The sequence below is a fragment of the Podarcis erhardii genome (assembly GCF_964252035.2).
Source record: "Podarcis erhardii genome assembly, chromosome: 4".
NCBI lineage: Eukaryota > Metazoa > Chordata > Lepidosauria > Squamata > Lacertidae > Podarcis > Podarcis erhardii.
The window spans coordinates 87,575,481-87,590,731 of NC_138508.1; positions in this window are offsets into that span (position 1 = coordinate 87,575,481).

Sequence of the window (15,251 nt, forward strand, 5' to 3'; positions counted from 1 at the left end):
CTGTGTGATGTTCAGTCAGGGTTCTTTTGTGGGGATCGCTCAAGATTCCCAACATATTTCATGCTACCTGTGACATCACAAAGTTGTAGATCTCTTTCCTCAGAGACTCACCTGAGCCCAAGACTTAGAGCGTAATCCTGGACATGTCTACTTACCTACCTTATCTGAACTTCCTGAAATAGTATTTGAAGTGAAACACAGCCACCTTTTGAAATTCGAAATTCTCTGAATTTTGCAATGCAGTTCACTAGACAAGTAATGTGTACAAAAATGCATATATCAGAGTAACACACAGGTAAATGCATGCATTAGTGAAAATAATAATACTGTTGTTGTTGTTGTTGTTGTTGTTGTTGTTGTTGTTGTTGTTAATACCCGTCCATCTGGCTGGGTTTCCCCAGCCACTCTGGGCAGCTTCCAACAAGAGATTAAAAATACATTAAATAATGTACAAAATGCATTATTTGGACATCTCTTTGCAAAATTGTGTGGATTAAGAAGATTTGCTTACAAAAATGAGCATATTAGAATAAATCTGCATGAAAACACTGGTGAACTTTCATGAGGACTTTGGGAAAAAAATCGCAAACTGGTGTGGAAATGTGGAGAACCTAAGGGTGGAAAAAAGGAGCAACTGAGAGAAACCAAAACTGTCAGATTTGCCAACAGAGATGGTTTTAGGCTAGTGTGACTGGTTCGACCACACTGGGTGTCACACTGCAGAGAGAACCACAACAATGCTGTAGAATGGAGTGTGGCCATCAGATTTTAGTGTCACACAGGGTGCTGCTGAAATTTGAGAGCCCAATATTCCAGCCGCTGCTGCTGCTGCCAATACCTAAATTTGATCCAGTTCCAGCTTCTAGTCCTGACCAGATTGAGTGAAGTTGGACCAGAGAATCTGTTCTGTTTCTTGACCTACTGGCAGAAGGTGGGGCTCTGTGGAGAAGGTCTCTCTACACAGGTGAGCAACAAGGAGAGAGGGCCCCTAGCCCCGAGGGCTGAGCTGGGTCTGAAAAGCTCTGAGAGTAGAGGGAATGCATAAGAACGGACTTTAAAGCTAATGGACTACGTGAAGCTGGCGAAACTAACAGCAAAAAGAAGAAACCAACATGCCAGACTATTCATGGAAGAATGGAAGCCCTTCTTGGAATATCATGGGGGCTATCATAATCAGATGAAATCACAAGCAGAATTTGAAATATGAGCAGCAGTAGAAGATTGAAAATATATTAAATAGAAAAAGATGTCTTAGGTGAAATGTTTACTAGAATGCAGTTTGTATATGCAGCGGCATAGCGTGGGGTGTCAGCACCCGGGGCAAGGCAAGTAATTTGCGCCCCTAACCCCTAACCTGCCACCGCTGCCAGCTTCTTCTTGCTGCTGCCTGGGCTGCTGCCATGGGGCTCTGCTACAGCCTGTGCCCGAGGCTCTTCGGCGACTCTGGAGGCGGCGAGCGCTTCCCCCCCAGATGTTGCGCACGGTGCAGCCGGCCCCCCCTGCACCCCCCATGCTACGCCACTGTGTATATGGGATGGGATTAAGAACAGCATGGGGGAAACGCAGAAAGTCAAAGTTTAAAGAGAAATGTATAACAAGTTTGGAATCTGGAGCATATATGTAGAGGTTTTAAAGTTTAATAAAAATTTGACTCTGAAAGTAGAGGGAATGTGCTATCTTAGGCCTTTCAGTAGGATGGGGAAGAGCAGGCCCAGTAATTCACAATACAACAACAATGTCGTTTAAAAATGGAATTGAATTCCGTCTTCAGCTAATGGCTTTATATGTTCAGCATGTGCTGTAGGCAAGATATTATTGGGGTGGGGTAGAATGATTATGGTTGATTCCACACCCTCAGCTACGCAAATATTTCCCAATGCATCTATTGTATTTTCCAGCACCACAAGATAGAAGAGATTTCGCGGGAGCAGTCTGAAAATATGGGAAATGAGCTGAGTGAATAACCAGAACGACGGCGACATCTGAAGGCAGGCTGGCTGGCTCTGGAGAGAAAATCGTAAAGCTACTGCATGGTTAAACAGCAACCACACAGCAACCTCTGTCCGATAAAGACACTTTTATAAACACATTTCTTTCTGACACTTTGCCTTTCCAAAGCAGCTTCTCCTGCTACGCCCCCCCCCCCAATAACTAAATGTGACTTTTCATTAGTGCAGCCATTCAGATGTGTGTGTTTTTTTCACCCTCAACTTGAAAGATGGAGAAGATAGAAAGCTCAGCACATGGAAAGAGAGGGGGGGGGACCTGCTTCTGCCATTACCTTGATTAAGGCACAAAACGTTAAAAGCAAATTACTGTGAAAGTATGAAACAATTTGCCCTTAATGTTTCAAGTCATATCTGTAAAAAATATGACTTAAATATAGTTTTATTAATAATACATACTTTAATTAAACGGCTAGAGGTGCATCTAGCAGGGAAAAAATTGAATCTTCACCAGGTTTCACATACTGGTATGATTCATGGGCAGTAAATATGCAAAGCATTTTGCCCATAAGGCAATCAAACTGAAGGGCTGATATGCATGTTTTTAGCAGAAAGAATGAAGTTTAGGGGTGGGCGTGTGTTGGGGGGGGGATAAAAAATAAAGACTGCTGGATCAGGAAAGGCACCAAACGTAACTCTTCCATTTTAGAAACTGCCCCCGTTCTCCACTCCTATACATTGGAAAGCACAGTACCTGTTAGCATTTTGCATGCTGTTGAACAAGCGTTCGTTATTGCTTTCATTACTCTCGTTGCATCAGGCTCTCCTGCATCTCCACATATGTAAAAGAACAATATCACAGAAATGAGCCATAAAACCCTAGGACAAGAGTTATCACGTCACCACGGCATAGTGTGAAATGCTTTTGGCTCCACACTGTTCTGGGCACAGAGCGCTCTGTGATCGGCTGATTTGTGAACATTGTTTCCCTTTGGTTGCTTGGAAGCTCTCGACCCAAAAAATAAAAATAAAAGGGAGGAAAAAGCAATATAACTCTCAGAACTTAAACTTGCTTTTCCCATCGACATTTCCCAACAACAAGTCATTCCCTACTCCTGATCCCCACACCAACTAGCACAAACTAACAAATTATGGTGATTGTTTCTGCATTTGTAAGAAAGCAATCTTTTAGCACCCAAACTTTGAAACTCCCTGCCTATTGACATCGAGCGGGTGCTTTCACTGTTCTCTGCTCAGCGCCTGCTAAAATCATTTATTGGTTAGGCAAACCTATCCAGCCATGTAGAATGTCAGCAGATTTTTTTATTTGGTTTTTAGCTTATTGTTGATTTAAATTCATTTTCAAATGTTTCAAATAGTTCTTTTCAACTGATTATTTTTTATGCTTTTTGAAAACTGCTTTGAGGTTTGTTTGCATGCTGTTGTTTTTTTACAGTCAAATGGTAAATAAATTTTGGGAAATAAATAAATTCAAGTTACAGAAATACTCCGCTGTTGCAGCACTGACCAGAGGGTAGTTCCACACTTGCCAGAGGTGTCGTCAGGCTAGTTAGTTGCAGGAAAACCAACAGAGAGGCTGGTAGTGCCTTAAAGATTTTAAATATTTTTATTCTGGCATATGCTTTCATGGACTCGTGTACGTGGTGGATTCTAGTCTAGGCCCTCATATTTACTGGACCGCCTCTCCTGGTATGCCCCACAGAGGATCTTAAGGTCCATAAATAATCATAGTTACAGGTCCCGGGCCCTAAGGAAGTCAGATTATCCTCCACCAGGGCCAGGGCCTTCTCAGTGATGGCTCCAACCTGGTGGAATGCTCTGTCCCATGAGACCAGGGCCCTGCAGGATTTAACTTTCTTCTGCAGGGCCTGTAAGACAGAGCTATTCTGCCTGGCTTTCAACTTGAACATAGCGTGATCTTTTATTCCCCTTCCTTCCCTCCCCATCCCCTTTTTATGATTACCCACTCTGGGATCCCACAGCTAATTCTCCCCTGGTCTCCTCTCTGGCCCAAATAGGACAAATTTAGCCAGCTAGCCCTGGTGATCATCTAATGTTCATTGGATGGATTTTCCCCCTAAATTGATTTTTGAATTCTGAATTTATTGTTATTCACGTTTTATACCGTATTTTATGCTGTTTTTTGTTGCATCAATTAAGTGTTTTAAATTTGTTGTTAGCCACCCTGTGCCCAGTTTTCTGAACTGGGAAGGGTGGGGTATAAATAAAATATTATTATTATTATTATTATTATTATTATTATTATTATTACTATTATTATTAAAGCTTATGCCACAATAAAACCAGTTAGTTTTTAAGGTGTTTTGTTGTTGATGGTGATTTATTAAATTTTGCAGGCACCTTCTGCCATTGTGTCAAATAGGGTTGCCATATTTCAAAAAGTAAGAACCAGGACCCAACAAAAAACCAGGAGGACCCCAAAAATGTTGAACTTTTCTTTTTTTACAAAAACGCCAAAAAGACGTGGTTTCCTAGATCCAGGACAAAGCAACTTGCAGGGCTGGTCCTTGCACTCCCCTGCCCCCTCTGCTTCCAGAAGAGTTACCAATAAAAGACACCACACCATTGAATAGGATCAAATCAGGCCACAACTTTTTATTGACTACAGATGAAGACATTAGGCATAGGCAATGGGTAACCATTTAATTCTGGACCACCTGCAGGATATGACATCACGGGTCAACCTGCCAGTGGGGATTCCCATTACATACCTCAAACAGGGGATCCCCGCAAGAATCTCCACCTAGAGCAGGGGTAGGAAACCTAAGGCCCGGTGGCCGGATGTGGCCCAATCGCCTTCTAAATCCAGCCCATGGACGGTCCAGGAATCAGTGTGTTTTTACTTGAGTAGAATGTGTCCTTTTATTTAAAATACATCTCTGAGTTATTTGTGGGGCCTGCCTGGTGTTTTTACATGAGTAGAATGTGTCCTTTTATTTAAAATGCACCTCTGGGTTATTTGTGGGGCATAGGAATTCGTTCATTTTTATTTTTATTTTCAAAATATAATCCATCCCACCACATGGTCTGAGGGACGGTGGACTGGCCCACGGCTGAAAAAGTTTGCTGACCCCTGGCCTAGAAGAGCACTGAGGGTCCAAGCCCCCTTATGGGCATAAGGACAGAAGCAACTCCTTCGTGGATCCTGTGTACTTATGCTGTACTGCAATTGCACAAAGTTTCCACCAGATAGAAATAACCTATGTGTGGTTTGGTTGCATTATGGCTAAACTAATTCCATGGAAGCTGTGGTCTGCCTTCGTGCAAGGAGTTGTGGCTGTATGTTATTGCAGTGTGCTCTTTCTTGTCCTCTCATGGAACCTTAACTGGACGATGAGGAAATGTCACGGTTTGCACCCAACAACATGGAAAAGTAAGCGAGGTCACATAATCACCTGATCTGACCCAAGTTAAGTGCCTTTTGTGAATTAAGTTCAGCACGTGCTTAAATCGCTCTCATTTGAATCAGTGGTTTGGATCCTAAAGGTAAGTTGATATGAGAAAGTTAATAGAAGGAAAGTCCCTCATCCCTCAGCCACCTGCACACCTCCAAAGAGCCCTTGAAGAGGACATGATCAATGGGGAGCAATTACAGGTGTAAAGGATCAGCCCAAATCATGTGGAGATCTGCCTCCCCCCATTATTCCAGAGGGACCCCTGACCCTCTAGAGAAAAAGGAATGACAAAGCTATCTTTTGTGAACTACCTTCAGTTAATTTATCTGAAGATCTGAGCTGGTGTTGTTCAGTCGTTTAGTCGTGTCCGACTCCTCGTGACCCCATGGACCAGAGCACCCCAGGCACTTCTGTCTTCCACTGCCTCCCACAATTTAGTCAAACTCATGCTGGTAGCTTCTAGAACACTATCCAACAATCTCGTCCTCTGTCGTCCCCTTCTCCTTGTGCCCTCCATCTATCCCAACATCAGGGTCTTTTCCAGGGAGTCTTCTTTTCTCATGAGGTGGCCAAAGTATTGGAGCCTCAGCTTCAGGATCTGTCCTTCCAGTGAGCACTCAGGGCTGATTTCCTTAAGAATCGATAGGTTTGATCTTCTTGCAGTCCATGGGACTCTCAAGAGTCTTCTCCAGCACCATAATTCAAAAGCATCAATTCTTCGGCGATCAGCCTTCTTTATGGTCCAGCTCTCACTTCCATACATCACTACTGGGAAAACCATTGCTTTTACTATATGGACCTTTGTTGGCAAGGTGATGTCTCTGCTTTTTAAGATGCTGTCTGGGTTTTTCATTGCTTTTCTCCCAAGAAGCAGGCGTCTTTTAATTTCTGAGCTAACAAGCCATAAAAGTGCACATCTTTGGCAGGACATTTCACTCAGTGTTTTTGTTGTTGTTGTTTTGTTTTTAAATGCCCACATGTATCTGTGGAATTTATGCAGTGTTTGCAAAGCTGCATGTATGCAGGTGGGCATCCTGCATCTTGTAGGTGCAGATTACCGTAACCTTAAAAATTGGTGCCTTAATTTGTTTTCCTCTTCCCTCCTCATCCCTTTTACCTCTCTTGTCATGTCTAGTAGAGTGGAAACCCTTCTTTTTAATCATCGTACAGCACTTTCTTAGGCAGCAGATGAAGATTAAATAAGAGTGTTCATTTACAAAGTAATGTTTGTATGGTGTCCCTGCAAAAATATGTCTGCAAGACAGGTTAGCAAGTGTGCACATATGGAGGCAGAAGGTAGAACAGAATCTATAAGTGATTTGCAGTAGATCTGCAAATCTGTTTCTGACTTTTTTTGTCTAGCAATAGTTGCTGGGAAAGACTGGGGGGAAACCAGGAGTGGACTTTTGTGCGGAAGGACTTGTGAGATCAGTTCTGGTATTGATTGAAAATCCCTGGCCTGCGTATGTGCTCAGAGGCACCTGTTCCTTAATTCCTAGCATATGGTCACACACCTAACAACTCTTTTGCACCTGGCTCCAGCTGGTGGCCCCCAGGTTTCTCATAGTAATAATAATAATAAAAGCCTGAAAAATCCCTACCCTGCCTTAAATCAAGACAGTTGATTTCTTCCTCCAGGCCCATTAGCATCTTCTCCAGTTAGCAATGGCTCTGTAGAGTCTGAGACGGAGGTCTTTTTTCAGCACTGCTTCCTGAAATCTTGCAATGAGAAGAATTGAACCCGCGTGAGCATTTCTCAGTTCCTGTTTCATACAGCCATTTGCACCAAGCGTGTATTTGCTGTGGCTCTTGCCATCAGACATGTGCGCTGTAGTAAACACACCTGTGGCGGCACCAACCAATATCCCCTTCATGGTTTGACTTGTAAGTTAGTTACCCTTATTCGGACTGGTTCAGTTTTGCCACAGCAAACCAGAGCCTGTAGATTCTGAGGTGTTTGCTGTGTAAAAACACTGCGTGTCAGACGGGTCTCAAGTAAATGTGGCTCTTTTAATAAAAGGTTGGCAGAAGATCACAGACATTAGTGAGGGAGCCATTGTGTGTTGTCAGAGGGAAGTGAATCTCCCATCTCTGTGTTTCAGGGCTACTTAACACTCCCACCATGTGATTCTTCCAAATTCACCTTCCTCCCATTTATTAATATATCTTTTAATCAGCTTGACTGATAAAAAAAAAAATTGAGAGGAGATATGATTGTCATCTGCAAATATCTCAAGGGATTGACTGTTAAACTGCGCGGGGAAGTATAGCTCCAGGAGAGAAAGAGGGGAATCACCTAACAACCTTCAGGAAACTGTGATTCCATAGGTTCAATTCCATAGTATACATGAGGCCTGCAGCACACTCTGTGCAGAACTGCCCTTGGAAACTGCTCGGAAATGTCAGTGCATAAGGCTGCTACCAAAATCTTAACTGTGGTAAAGTGCTGGGCTTATATGCAGTGGCATAGCGTGGGGGTGCAGGGGGGGCCGGCCGCACCGGGCGCAACATCTGGGGGTTAGGGTTAGTGGCCGCAAATCCACTGGTTAGGGGGTGCAAATCCACGGGTTAGGGGGCACAAATTACTTGCCTGGCCCCGGGTGCTGACAACCCACGCTACGCCACTGCTTATATGACAACACACATACACACTGTACTGGTTGTGCCAGCATCTACACCAGGCATCCCCAACCTGCGCCCTCCAGATGTTTTGGCCTACAACTCCCATGATCCCTAGCTAACAGGACCAGTGGCCAGGGATGATGGGAATTGTAGTCCAAAACATCTGGAGGGCCGAAGGTTGGGGATGCCTGATTTACACCCTTCCCAGGTACAATTCAAAGCCGAAAGCCAATGGTTCTCATTGGGTGTGGCATGCAGCTAGAGAAAATGGGAAGTATGGCAGGACATTATTATTATTATTATTATTATTATTATTATTATTATTATTATTATTATTTGTATACCAACCTATTCCCACAGATCTCAGGGCAGTCCATAGGATAAAATTGCAATATAAAATGCACAATCAAAACAAAAACTACCCAATAACCCAACCCAACATATCAAAGAAACCTTTAAACATTTCCATGTGGTATGGATGTACAGTGGTACCTTGGGTTAAGAACTTAATTCGTTCCGGTGGTCTGTTCTTAACATGCAACTGTTCTTAACCTGAGTTACCATTTTAGCTAATGGGGCCTCATGCTGCCGCCACGCTGCCACTGCACAATTTATGTTCAAATCCTGAAGCAAAGTTCTTAACCCGAGGTACTATTTCTGGGTTAGTAGAGTCTGTAACCTGAAGTGTCTGTAACCCGAGGTACCCCTGTACAACCAAAAACAGTACCCATGGCTCTTTTCAAGAGCACTGGCTATTCTTCTACCGTTCTCCACAATATTGTTGTGAATGGGGATTTTCAATTCCAACAAATATGAAAGGTCAGGAAAGAGAAAGGCTTCTTCATGTTGATGAGGAGATGAGACGTTGTTTCTCTCAAATTGGAACTAATATACCGGTAAATGAGATTAATCGGCAAAAGCAAGCACACACCCCTCATTGAGTTTGTATACATACATCCGCAAGAGGCTCATTTATAATTATATATTGGGAATGATTCACGTTCTTATGTAGTCGCATTATTATTTTTATTATTTGGTGAATTTATATACCGCCCTATACCCGGAGGTCTCAGGGCGGTTAACAGAACAAACTCAAAATATAAAACCACAAAATATATGATCAAAATAAAACAACAACCCAATACCCCCCACCCCACCCCCCCAAAAAACAACCCACCACATTATTTTATTATTGTTTTATACTTTCTGCATCATATTATAAAATAGTTGTGTTTTATGTTGCAAAGCAATCACGGCTAGGAGTTGCTTCTTTTTGTTTTCCGATGTATTTCTTATCAATTTTTTTTTTAAAAAAAAAAATGTGTATTATGGAAAAATCTCAATAAATAATCTTTTTTAAAATAAATCACTGTGGTTCAAACAAACATTTATTCTGAAAGTGTGGCCCAGAGAAAAGGGTTTAAAAACCACTGCCCTAAAAAAGTTTGAGACAGTGTTTCTTGAAGGACCATCTCAAGAATATGAAGCCTATCAGCTCCCAGTTATGGTGGAGCTACAATTCTTATCAGCTCAACCAATACAGTCAATAGTCAGTGTTGACAGTATTTGATTCAGCTGCTACTGTTTCACATACCGAACCAGAGCATTTCTCACTGTGTTTTGTCACTGCTTTTATTTGTCTTTTAAAAAGGAAAAAATGGGATGATTGTGGCTTCTATGCTCGGACTTCTATTGGTAAGACACTTGGAGTAGGTCCTCCTGGAGAAGGGCAAAGGCAGAATATGCATTTCACTAACTGAATAAATATGCAAAAGTTAGGCACCTCTCTTTTTGAAGTGATACATTTCCTCTGTTTTGGGGATGCATAAGAAGTATCCATGGATGAGGATCTTGTGGGGAGCATACTTTTCCTGTTTCCAATTCTGTGCTTCAGTGCTGAAGTAGAAGCACCGGGATATGCCCTTTGGGGGTGAAAAAGAGAGCAAAAAATCAATAGCCCCTTTAGTAGAAACCAGCTGAGTACTGCACCGCGATCGTCAAATTTACAGCAAGTTTACAGGCAGCTTATTAACTACCCAAATCAAGCGCACGGTTTAAATAATGCAAAGCAATCTGATCAAGATGAGCAGGTTTGTGGATAGACACCATTTGTTTGCTGCGTAGAAAAATTGGCCTCCATCAGCTTAATGTCTTTCCCCCCCATCTAAATTTAATATGTGTTTAATTTCAGAGTGAATTGTGATCAATGTGTCCAAATGACTTTTAAATGTTTAGATATGACTCTCTTGGTGTGATTTTTTTTTTAAAAAAAAAAAAAAAACTCATTGAAACTTGTGTAGCGCACTTTATGCATTCAAGCCACAGTTTGTCCCTAGATGAAAAATAATAAGAATTAGCCAAAATATCAACATTGTAGATTCTGAAAAATGGGGAGTTGGGGAGGAGATCTGGATTTGTGCTGTATTCTTGACTCATCAGGCTTTTTAAAAAGAAAGAAAGAAAGAAAGAAAGAAAGAAAGAAAGAAAGAAAGAAAGAAAGAAAGAAAGAAACCCACTTAATCCTTGTACATCATTTCTACTTTACTATGCATTCTCCTGATTGAATGACTTCGTGCCTCGTTTGGATTTTTTTTTTTAATATTGTTATGTTGAGAGATAAACACTTTGGTACATATTGGAGAGTAATAAATTGTGTTGAACATTGATAAACTAACGCAATTACCAGCAAGGTCACAGAGTCAGCTAATTTAGAAATATCAGTACTAAGATTTTGAGTGGTCCCCTGGAGAACACTGTCTACTTTATTAAAGCAGGAGGACGAGCAGAAAGCGGTGCATTAGGATTGATCTTTTGATCTAATTGTGAAACTCTGCCATGCCTTGTTTGGCCCAAAAGTGCTTCGTCAGCAGGAGGAAACGCAGCTCAGCTAATTGAGGAACATCCCTTACAAGCTAAAGGGATTGTGGGAAATAAAAACAAATTGCAGCTTGCCCAGGGTTTTTATGGTATTAGTTATGAATGGAAGGTGTAAATAAGTAAATAAGTAAGTAAATAAGTAAATAAGTTAATCTTCCTTCTGCTATGCAGAGATCAACGCTTACAAAAAGAACAACACCCCACCAGCCTGATTATTCCCTTCAAATTGAGAATGGGTTTCTGAAAACATCCAGTGGCCACAGGGTGTGTTGGGTGTAGGCGATATCAGTTTTTCAACATCAAGATGTATCACTAGCCAAACGTCATGATATACTGGTAAATTGTCATGTTGAAAAGCAAAGGGAGGAACAAGCTGCATCGGCCCTGGCCCCGTGAGGCACTACAGTAGGCTGAAATTGCCACCTCTTCCGCCTCTGCCAGCACCCAGCGAAGGAAGGAAAGAGGCAATGGAGAAGTTAAGGTGCAGGCAAGCCCCACCCACAATATACTGCCTGGTAAAGGTGCCATTGGGATGCGGGTGGCGCCACAGAGCCTAGGGCTTGCTGATCAGAAGGCTGGCGGTTCAAATCCCCATGACGGGGTGAACTCTCGTTGCTCGGTCCCTGCTCCTGCCAACCTAGCAGGTCAAAAGCACGAAGTGCAAGTAGATAAATAGGTAGGAAGGTAAACGGCGTTTCCCGTGCGCTGCTCTGGTTTGCCAGAAACAGCTTAGTCCTGCTGGCCACATGACCCGGAAGCTGCACGTCGGCTCTCTTGGCCAGTAAAGCGAGATGAGCACCGCAACCCCAGAGTTGTCCACAACTGGACATAACGGTCAGGGGTTCCTTTATCTTTGCCTAAGGAAAAGCAGGACATTCCAGGATCAAATCAGAAACTAGGATGGCTTCTGTAAATCTGGAATGGCCTATGGGAAATAGGGACACTTGGAGTGTCTGCAATGCCCTTGAATTCCTGAACTGTGACTCCTGGGCCCTGCATCTGCTACTGAGACTGTACAGTTACCTTCCTGAATAAAGATCTGTTTCTCACTTGCAAATAAGAGCCTCTGCTTGCGTGTTTTGGGGTGGGAGCAAGGACACTAAGTGAAGAAGAAGAAGAAGAAGAAGAAGAAGAAGAAGAAGAAGAAGAGGAGGAGGAGGAGGAGTAGTAGTAGTAGTAGTTTGGATTTGATATCCCGCCTTTCACTCCCCTTCAGGAGTCTCAAAGCGGCTAACATTCTCCTTTCCCTTCCTCCCCCACAACAAACACTCTGTGAGGTGAGTGGGGCTGAGAGACTTCAGAGAAGTGTGACTGGCCCAAGGTCACCCAGCAGTTGCATGTGGAGGAGCGGGGACGCGAACCCGGTTCTCCAGATTACTAGTCTACTGCTCTTAACCACTACACCACACTGGCTTTCCAGTGTAGCGGTTTAGGGAGACTTTCTAGCCAGGCAAAAGCTCTCGAGGAGAGGCATGGCTTGGGCAGAGGAGTCTAGAGGACTGAGTTTAGACCCTGACCCTGAGTTTCCCCACCTCCGATCCAGGAAATTCAAAAGGAAATCGAACTGCAGCAAAGACAGGCCCAGAAGCTGTCGCTGAACTGAGACAGTCTTCCCCAACAAGCCAATTTCATCCAGCTTTTAAACATTTTTGAATGGCAGACATCTGTGACATCTCTTAAGCAACGCTCACATCTGGCCATTCGGCTTACTAGAAGTCCTGACACCATGTAGCCCTCAGAATCGCTCGCAGGGTTGCCCCATATGGCCTCCAGCATGAGGTCACTAAGATGATGTGGGCTTTAAAGAACTGAAGCTCATAAATGCCTGCCCCTCTAGAGAATTGGTAATGGGATAGGGAACATTTTACTTCCTTGTCGTTGCCTTCAATCAGGCCCTCATAATGAGATGTCATTGCCCTCCAAAGGCTAGTTACCGGCAGATTAAAACGACAGGCATGGGTGGAATCAGAACAGCAGATGAAAGCAGGTAACAGTTTGATGGTGAAGTCCGAATCTATATGCTTGTCAGGTTTGTTACTGAAGACTAACAGTGCAATCTTATATACGGCTACTCAGAGGTAAGCCTCACTGGGTGAAGTAGGGCTTGCACCAGGCATAGGCAAACTCCGCCCTCCAGATGTTTTGGGACTACAACTCCCATGATCCCCAACTAACAGGACCAGTGGTCGGGGATGATGGGACTTGTAGTCCCAAAACATCTGGAGGGCTGAGTTTGCCTATGCCTGGCTTACACTCAGGTATTTGGGTATAGGCCATGTCCCAATGTCTGTACAGAGTCCTGGAATGCCACCTTCAGCCTGTGGGGCCCGCGGTTCCCTATCCTTTGTGTAAATGTTGACACTAAGTACCCCATGAGACACCAAGTACCCCATGAGATTCATTCATCTTTCACTAGTTTCCCCTCTTTTTATACACACATGCACAACACATTCAAGGTTCGATAACTAGCAACTGAGTGTGTCAACCGGCGCTACTGAAGACCAATGTGTCTGAGCACACAGGGAAGTTCTGCCATATAGACCTGTTTAGAAGCAGTGTTTTGTGTGTGTGTTCCGAGAAACTAGAAAGCCTACAACCAGCTTTGTGGAAGAGACAGACTCCACCATCTGGTTTGATAAGCGCTGAAATAAATATCACAAATATTTGAATATGGCTATTTTCCAACTTTCGTCAAGCAAATTTGGAATTATCTGAAATTTTGAAATGTTTGTGTTTTAGATTTCTTAGTATCTCTTAGATTGATTTGGCTTGCATAGGCATAAGATATGAAATGTTTTCAGCTGTCAATGGGCTAATACTAAGTAATGCAACATGTTATCTCCCAAATGCTATCAGATACTGAATACCATTTCAGTGCTCAATAGAATTCAAATGCTAAACGCTGCTGCATGTCAGCTACCAAATAAAATCAAACACGTTGTATCCCAGCCATCAGGTACTGAAAGTCATTTCATATTAGTTATAAAGTACTATGAAATGCAAAACTCCATTACCTGTCAACTATCGGCCAATACGAAATGGTATTTTGTATTTGACAGATGGTGGGTGCAATGACTAATATACAATGACATGCAACCCTAGAGATGAAACCAGACATTTTGGGCATGGTGTGGAGATCACTGAATGTAACAGCTCCAAGTCTTTCCCTCTTTTACCTCTCAGTAATGTCTAATTGACTACTAAAATAGGGTTGCCATACAGCCGGAATTTCCCAGACATACCCAGAATACTGTGGTTGAAAGCAGTGTCTGGGCAGAATCAGCAAGATGTCTGGGAAAATCTGGATGACTGGCAAGCCATGTTGGCAGTGCAATTTTTGCCGATTTCTGTAAGAAATAGTTAAAAGTACAGTTGTACGTCAGAAGTTGAATGGAATCTGTTCTGGAAGTCCTTTTGACTTCTGAAACATTCGGAAACCAAGGCGCGGCTTCTGATTGGCTGCAGGAAGTTCCTGCGGAACCCTTGTTGGAAGTTCATGTTCCAAAGAACATTCGCAAACCGGAACACTCATTTCTGGGTTTATAGCATTTGGGAGCCAAAACATTTGACTTGTAAGGATCCAAGGCTGTAGCTGAAAAATGACAATTATTTTTTAATGGCAAAGCTAAAAAAAAGCTCAACAACTTTTGTGTCCAGAACTATTAACTAAAATATAAGATGCAGCATTTGACAAGCACCCTAAAGGCAGCCCAGGGGAGAAATTTCCAACGCAATGATATCAGGTCATATATTTTAGTGAAGTAGACGTTACCAGGAGGGAGAAAGGGGGATGTGGGGCTGTCGCATTGGAAAGCAACCTTATGATATCCACCCCGTAACTTCTAATCTCACACATGTGACTGTGAATATGCATGTGTGTGCTCATGAGTGTACACACAAACACACACGCACAATGCCATGAGTGCAAACATGGAGGTACGAATTGCTGTGGCTTCGCGCAGATCTTCCGCAGAACTGCCTGCCTTCTGCTTCCTCAAGAAGCGCTTTTTTGTCTTTATGAAATTTACAAATACAGTCCCCATTTACATGTGTTAATTAGAATGATTTATTCTAAATGGGTTAATTACAGCCACATTTACATTTTAAGTGATTAGTTTTACAAGATTTGCAAGCTTCCAGTTGTAAATGCTGCTGGTCTCATTAGGATTTCAAGCACTCTCCCATATGGGCACCACAATTAATCTATTAAACCCCACTGAGTCATCCCGTTTAGATAATTTTGTACACAGACTATGCTGGTGCGTGCAGGCATGTTCACACCCCGCCAGGTGCCACTGTTTATTTCAACAGCACAACAGCCTTTTTCTTCCTGTATTTTTACCATTCTAACTGAGGATCACTGTAAGTT